Source organism: Sciurus vulgaris (genome assembly GCF_902686455.1).
Source record: "Sciurus vulgaris genome assembly, chromosome: 19".
NCBI lineage: Eukaryota > Metazoa > Chordata > Mammalia > Rodentia > Sciuridae > Sciurus > Sciurus vulgaris.
Window position 1 is genome coordinate 1110031 of NC_136480.1, and position 8288 is coordinate 1118318.

The window sequence follows — 8288 nt, forward strand, 5'->3', positions numbered from 1 at the left end:
TATAAAAGGAAGTCTTGTAGAGGCAGGAGATGGGAAAGGGGAGGGAGGACAGGAGGAAAATGGAAGAGGGGAAAAGGGGGTATCATGAAGTGAACTTGAATTCCAAGCATGTATGAGTTTGTCAGGATGAACTCCACTACTAACTATAAAGGTCTAATAAAAAATATTGTATACAACCAGGTGTGGTTGTGCCTGCCTGTAATCCCATTGGCTTGGGAGGCTGAGGCAGGATTGCAGGTTCAAGGGCAGGCTCAGCAACTTAGTGAGATCCTGTAGCAAAAGAAAAAAAAAGGAGTGTGGGAGGCTGGGGATGCGACAACTCCCGATTTCAATCCCTGGTGCAAAAAAAAAAAAAAAAAAAAAAAAAAAGATTCAAGGTGCTATTCCTTTGTCCAAGTCAAATAAATCATCCAGAATTATTAACTTGATTCCCTTGCTCTATAGTTTGATGCCTTATGACACATACTTTATATTTATACCCCTACTCTGAAAATTAATTCCTCTAAATAAATTCATCATCTGCTCTTTGAGAAGTGGACCCCATTCTTAGCTTGCACTGGCTTCAAGTTCTGCTAGGGACTACAAACTGGCTGCTCATAGTGTGTGTGTAAATGAGTTGTCAACACTCAAAGCTGAAACATTCCAGCACCTATTGAAACAACGAAAGGTACTCCAACAATGGATCCTTAATTCCCTGCGTGCAAGGACCCCAAAGCCAGCTACTGCCTCACAGCTATTGTCCAATTGCCCAGTCCTCAATATCCCACCCTGAGTGTGTCCTACACTATTGCTTTCCCTGCCCCTGACCATTTAGATGACTTTACATCATTTGATTGTGACCCCTAGTTCATACCATTAATTCCCCATATCCTATTTCACTTCAGCATCACTATCGTGCTGGAATTGTACACTTGCAGATCTTGGTAGAAAATGGTTCAAGACACATGCACCACCCTAAATGTACTATGGAGTCTCCCACTAATATGGAGGAAAAAAAAAAGACCCAATTCACTTAACAGTAGCAATCCATCCCCCACAGGAGGCATATGGCAGGCAAGCATTAGGATAATAAAGACAAATAAGACAAGTTTTCTTTTTCCTTTGATGAGTTCACAATGTTTTGCATTCTCACAGTGCTTGATACTTTGCAAAGTGCTTTAATATGCATTAGAGCTCATTAGTTCCTCTTAAGAATCATGTGGGGGAAATGCGGGGCAATTATTTTCCTGCCTTTAAAGTTAAGAGAGTTGCCCTGGGATACATTCAACGCTGATTGAATTTCAACGAACCATTCATTTTAAGTGCCAGGCCCTATTCTAGGTCCTAGGAAGACTACCAGGAACAGGAAGACAGAAGTCAGACCTTGATGGCGCGTAATACCACCGAGCTCAGGGTTGCAAAAATTAAAAAATGAATAAACTGATCGGATAATTCATAAAAGGAGAATATGATGAAGACCAGGAAGCTGAATAATGCCAGGCTGGAGGAGGTCCCTGGCTGGGCAGAGATGACCTCCAGGAGAAAGCCAACGCTCAGCTGCGGCCTGATGCCAGGAGCTGGCCCCGTGGCGACCCAGGGCCGTGCACTTCCAGCAGAGGGACCTGCCAAGTGCAAGGGCGCCCCACTCCCGGCCCTGCTGGAGCTCATGCTGGGCTGGGGCCCGCGTTTCCCAAGCTCTGCCCCCTACTTACGGAGCTGCTGCCCTGGCAGGGGCTGCCCGTGATGGCGCCGCGACCTGGCCTGGATGCCGCCGGACACTCCGAGCTGGGCGGGCACCGGGCGGGGCGGCCGTCGGGCCTGACTGACCACACTGCCCAATATGGGCCTGTGAGAGCAGAGGGATATAAATAGATGGCACTGGAAGGCTGCCTGAAGGCCAGCGCCTCGCCGACAGGGACTGGAGGGGGAGCTGGCCACCCCTCTAGGAAGACAGGTGCGGACGTGGACCTGGGCCATGTGCTGCCGCTTGCCGGCCGCTCTGCGCTTGCGCGGTTCCTTCCCGCGCTGATTCCTCGCACCCACCCAGTCCAGCAGGCAGCTCTGCGCTTGCGCGGTGCCTTCCCGCGCTGATTCCTCGCACCCACCCAGTCCAGCAGGCAGCTCTGCGCTTGCGCGGTGCCTTCCCGCGCTGATTCCTCGCACCCACCCAGTCCAGCAGACCGCTCTGCGCTTGCGCGGTGCCTTCCCGCGCTGATTCCTCGCACCAACCCAGTTCCGGGGGCCTCTCTGCGCTTGCGCAATGCTTTCTCCGCTCTGATTCCTCACAGCAATCGTCCCGCGGACTACACGACGCCTTCCCTTGTTGATTCCTCACACCCAGACCCGCAGGCCGCTCTGCGCCTGCGCACGCCTCCCTGCGCGATTCTGAACTCCGCCCACGGGCCGCTCTGCGCCTGCGCGCGGTCTTCCCGCGCCTTTGAGCTTGCGGGGGTGACACCTTCAGCCGCCAGCCGGCCGAGGACGCTATTTAAAGAGTGGAATTGTGGCATTTTAAGGTGATAAATCTTTTATTCGATCTTTTAAAATTGCAAAACGACCGAAAAAAAAATCTTGCGGGTCATCTTAATGAGTACCACCCAGGTTAGGGTTGCCAGATAAAATATAGGTGCTCAGTTAAACCAAGTTTCAAATGTATGATCAATATATTTTTCTTTTTTTAGTATAATATGTCCCAAATATTGCACGATCTGTTCCCACTTAACTCAGGCGCCCTGGCTTTGTTTGGGTTTTGGTCTGTATTTTTGTTTGCTGTAGCTGGTACTCAGCCTGGGCATTCAGCTTCTGGGTTTCGCCTTAACTCTCCAGAAATGGGAGGTGACCTCCAGTTCTGGCAAAGAACTGATAAACTATCCTTATCTTTGGGGTCGCGACGAGTGGGACGCTTTCCCTGGAGAGAAGTGCCGCAGAATATCTACTGTGTGAATGAGGCAGCAGTACGAGATTGGCTAGTTTAAAACGAAATCGTTTTTAGTGCTGGTAAAACAAGTTTTTTTAAAACAAAATTGTTTTCAGTACTTTGAGCAAATGTATTTGCATAGATTTAGTTCTGGAGATCAAGAGTCCAAAATGCGTCCGTTGGGTTCAAATGAGGCTGTTGGCAAAGGCTGTATTTCTTTCCGGGAGTTCTAGGGGATCATCAGGCTTGTTACCTTTGCCAGCTTCTAGAAACTTCATTCTTTTGCTCATGGTTCCTCCCTCCATTTTGAAAGCCAGAACCACAGAGCTGAGTCTGGTTTACATTGCACCACTCTGATACTCTTATCCCTTTGACCTTTTTAAATTTTTTTTTCTGTAAAATACACATGACATACAGTTTATCATGTGATCTAATGGCATTAAGTATATTAACAAGGTTGCACAACTGCATTGTTTGAATGTTGAAAATTCCCCAATGGTTCATTTGTTAAAGGCTTGATCCCAGGTGGGGCTATTTGGAGGGGGTGGAACCTATCAGGGCTGAAGCCTAATGGGAAATCCTTAGCTCATTGGAGGTGTGACCCAGAGGGGCATTGTAGGGGACTGTAGCATTCTCTCTCTGCCATTGCTATTCAACGTGTTTACCAGTGGCCCAAAGCAATTGGTAGACCCACTCTTGGACTGGAAGTTCTCCAAATGTAGGAATAAACCTGTTGTCGTTATAACTTAGTTATCTCAGGTGTCTCATCATAGGAATGCAAAGCTGACTAACAACAAACATAGGCAGCATCCATTTCTAGAATTTCTTCACCATCCTAATCAGAAACTTAGTACTCATTAAAAATAACTCTCTATCTCTCCCTCCTCAACCCACACCCAGTGACCTCTGCTCTACTTTCTATCTCTATGAATATGCCTATTCTAGGGACCTTAGACAAGCAGAAGCTTATAATATTTATTCTTTTGTGACTTGCTTCCTGAATTTAGCATAAAGTCTTTAAGGTTCATCTATGTTGTAGCATATGTCAGAATTTCCTTCTTTTTAAGGCTAAATAATATTCCATTGCATATGTGTATCACATTGAAAAAATTTTATTTTGGTAAGTAAAGTTTCTTAAAATATTTTAAGACTGGCACAGTGGTGCACACCTGTAATCCCATCAGCTTGGGAGGCTGAGGCAGGAGGATAGCAAGTTGGAGGCCAGCCTCAGCAACAGCAAGGCACTAAGCAACTCAGCGAGGCCCTGTCTCTAAATAAAATACAAAATAGGGCTGGGGATGTGGCTCAGTAGTTGAGTGCCCCTGAGTTCAACCTTGGTATTAAAAAAAAAAGTTGTTCATGTCAATGAACTTCTTGCATGGATTTGTATTTACATGTACATATTTATAGTTACTCGAGCAAGTTCTTTTCTCCCTTTTTCGTGAACTTCCTTTGCTCTGTTAGCCTCATTCCATCCTTGTCCAGCTGTTTCCATTCCTACTCATCATCTTGTTTACAGGGCATTTGTGTGAAGCTAATGAGTCTTTCTCAGCTTGCTTTGAAGTCCTCTTGGATTTTCTGTTTGCCTGTTTTATTTCACTGTTTTCATTTGTTTCAAGAAGAAGTGGAAGCTGGACATGGTGGTGCAGGCCCATAATCCCAGTGGCTTGAGAGGCTGAGGCAGGAGGATCACAGGTTGGAGGCCAGCCTCAGCAACTTAGTGAGGCTCTAAGCAACTTAGTGAGATCCTGTCTCTAAATAAAAAATAAAAAAGGTTAGGGATGTGGCTCAGTGACTGAGTGTCCCTAGGTTCAATCCTCAGTACCAAAAAAAGAAGAAGAAGAAGAAAAAGTGGAATCATAACTTAGAGTCTGGAGGCCAGTTTGGATCCTGGGCTCTATCACTCAAGTGACTTCAGTTGATTCTCAAAATGTCCATTTGCCAAGTGATTGATGAATTGTTAATATTTATGCAGATTTGCTAAAAATGAGTGGGAGGCTTGAGTGTTGGTTTTTCAAAATAGATTGGCAGGCCCCATATATTTAGTCTGTCTCATGTTTGTGTGTGTGTGTGTGTGTGTGTGTGTGTTCATGTGCACGTCAGGTCCTGCAGCTTCCCATTCAGTACTGGTGGCCCCCTGTGGGAGGGTGGGGCTTCCAGCAGCTGGAACACTTTCCTTGTCTTTTTGCCCAGAACATGTTTGTTGATGACTGTCACACTTTTCTTTCTTTCTTTTTGTACTGGGGTTTGACTCAGGGGCCCTCAACCACTGAGCCACATCCCCAGCCCTATTATTTAGAGACAGGATCTCACTGAATTGCTTAGGACCTCTCTTTTGCTGAGGCTGGCCTCCAACTTGTGATCCTCCTGCCTCAGCCTCCCAAACTGCTGGGATTATAGGCATGCGCCACTGCACCCAGCTGTCAGACTTTTCTCGCCCTGCAGAGCTTCATATTGCAGCCATGTGTACAACCTGACCGGGTTTCCCTGCCAAGCTCAGAAACTCCCACAGGCCAGAGACTCTTGCCTTGTTACCTTTGTGGCTGTTCATCTTCTTTGCTCAGGTTCTGGGGATGGTCACTGATTTGGGGTAATTGTGAGATAAAGCAGGTGTGCAAACAGAAAATGGGTGTAGAGCTGGAACACGCAGTGTCCTGACCTGGCTCTGTTCCCTGAGGCCTCATGACCTCCTGGAAGTCACTCCCGTTGCTGGACTAATACAGGCAAATGATAATGGCCCTGCCTCCTATTTAAGTTATCAGGAGGATAAAATAGCAGAGCTAATGGACGTGAGAGTGCTTTAATAAACCATAAAGTAACATCAAGTTATTTCCACTGACAAGATATGCGCTGTTAGATGGGAACCTTCTTTCCCCAAAGATCTTGAAAATGGAGCAGAAAGCCATCTCCTGCTGGTAATCTTGGCTTCATCCTGTCATGAGCCCAGAAGTGGACAGTATTTATTCTGGGGGCTCTTCTTTAAGAGCCAGGCATGATGGCACACGCCTGTCATCCCAGTGGCTCTGGGGGCTGAGGCAGGAGGATTGCAAATTGGAGGCCAGCCTCAGCAACTTAGCAAGGCCCTGAGAAACTCAGTGAGACCCTGTCTAAAAATAAAAAATAAAAAGGGCTGGAGATGTGGCTCAGTGGTTGAGCACCCCTGGGTTCAATCATCTCTGGTACGCCCCCCCAAAAAAAAAAAAAAAAAATCCATCCTCCATCCCAGGAAAGCTTGGAAAATGGAGGCCACACTTCTCTACTTCTATGTACAGACATTCCTTCCGACCTGAGGACACGCAGAGCTGCCCACAACTTAATCTAGTAGATAAAGTGTTTTAAAAAGAAATCACAAGACCTGGAAACTGAATTTCTGTTTTATTCCAAGATTGTCTGATGCTCCTCAGTAAGCAAAATCCTCAAATCCTGAGTATATAAATAGTCAAGTCCTATTTCAGGCAGGGTCAAAGTAGTTTCTTAACACAAGTATGACTCATCGTTGTTGTTGGTTGCATTATTAAGCAATGGCCAGTGATCTTATAGCTTGCGTATGTTCAGATAGATTGGCTTGATCTCTCTAACAAACATAACCGAAGAGTTCCCGAAGCCAGAAGGAAAGGAATTTTCTTTTGCATAACCGGCTGGACAGGAGCATTCAAAGCTATGGAGGTGACGGCTGGGTATTGGCCCCCCAGGCTCCTTCTTGTTCCTGTTGTACCTGCCCACAAGTATCGCCTGTCCACCTGCTTCCGGATGGCTCACCACTGCCTCCAGCCAGGGGGAGGAGCCCCTCCCTTCAAGGGGCATGACTTCTGCTCGTGTCATGGGCCCTGACTGAAGTCCTATTGCCACATCTAGGTGCAGGGTAGGACTTGGGAAATGCATTTGAATCCTCGGTGGCCAATATATATTTTTTTATTATTCAGAAGAAGGGAGATTGATGTTATGATATATCCCATCTAGCATTCTGCGTGACGTGCACTCCCTCTAGACCCAGGGATGCATAAACATGTATTTCATACACTTCTGTGCCTCTCCATGGTAACCTGATTTAGTTTCTTTTTTCTTTTCTTTTTTTTGGGGTACCAGAGATTAAACTCAGGGCCACTCAACCACTGAGCCACATCCCCAGCCCTATTTGTATTTTATTTACAGACAGGATCTCACTGAGTTGCTTAGCACCTAGGTCTTGCTGAGGCTGGCCTCCAACTTGCGATCCTCCTGTCTCAGCCTCCCGAGCCACTGGGATGACAGGTGTGTGCACCTCCATGCCCAGCCCCTTCTGGTTTAGTTTTGCATTTGTTCTTGTGATTATGTGACTCATGTCTCTTCTCCCAAGGGCTGTAAGGGCAGGGACTGTGTCTGTCTCTCCTGTCTCCTTCACCTCTAGTGCCCAGCACAGTGTCTGGTACAGAGTATATGGTTGGTAAATAGTTGTTGAATAAATGAATGAATAATTAGGGAACTTCTCATTATCTCCTAAATACAGTTCAGATGTCACCTCTTATTGGTATCTTTCCCAGAAGACATCTCCAGGAGAATTACTTGTGTATTTCCAGAATACTACCACTCTGCACAGCCATTGGTAGGTAGCCTCTGGCTCATGACACTACAGCGTTTTTGGCTCTCCTGCCCTGCTAGATGATAGCTTGTCTGGGACAGAGTGGTCCCACTCATCTCTGCTTCCCTGGAATTAACACATGGCTGGCACATAGGAGGCTGCCGTGTTTTTAATGTTCCCTCTAAAACTCATGTTGAAATGGGACATTGGTATTGGGGAGGTGGAACTTGAAGAGATGATTAAGTCATAAGTTTGCCACTGTCCTGAGTGGATTGGGGCCTTTCTGGTGGAGGTGAGTGAGTTATTTCAGGAATTCTACCCACTTTTCTTTCTTGGTCTCATGCATTCTTACCTGTCCTTCCACCACGTCATAATGGAACAAGAAGGTCCTCACTGGATGTGGCCCTTCCATCTTGGACTTTCTAGCTTCCAGAACTGTGAGAAATAAGTTTCTTTTCTCTATAACTTACACAGTCTCTGGTATTTTGTTATAGCAACAGAAAATGGACTATCATAGAGGTCTTGCAATTGAACTGATTTGTGTTTCAAAATGAATGGCTTCTACGTAGGAAAAAATGTAAGTTTTGCTTTCCTGTTAGGTGCTCTTGGTCACACTGCTTGTTATAGCTAATGTCCCAAAACATTCTTCATGTGTTATTCCACAGCCCTGTCCTTCCCCCTGCGAATGATCATTGGGAGCAGAGAACCCCATACCATATGGGATAAGAAAAGTACCATCCACTTATACCACCCACGTGACCCCAGCTTCTCTCTAAACTCTCACCAGAACTCAGGATGTTGTCCTGTCCACTGTCCATTCCTGTAAATCACTTA

General features: G+C 46.3%; 1 protein-coding gene across 2 annotated transcripts in view; it reads right to left on the bottom strand.

Moving 5' to 3' along the window:
* KBTBD12 (kelch repeat and BTB domain containing 12) overlaps nt 1-3074 on the bottom strand; it is a 50393-nt gene extending 47319 nt beyond the window's left edge. Inside the window, exon 1 of one of the 2 annotated variants that reach the window (XM_079122114.1) lies at nt 1692-3067. The gene's annotated coding sequence lies outside the window, so the exon portion shown is untranslated. Of the gene's footprint in view, nt 1-1691 lie in introns of both variants that reach the window. The other variant, XM_079122115.1, reaches the window with a different exon arrangement.
* Between the last annotated feature and the right edge of the window lie 5214 nt (nt 3075-8288).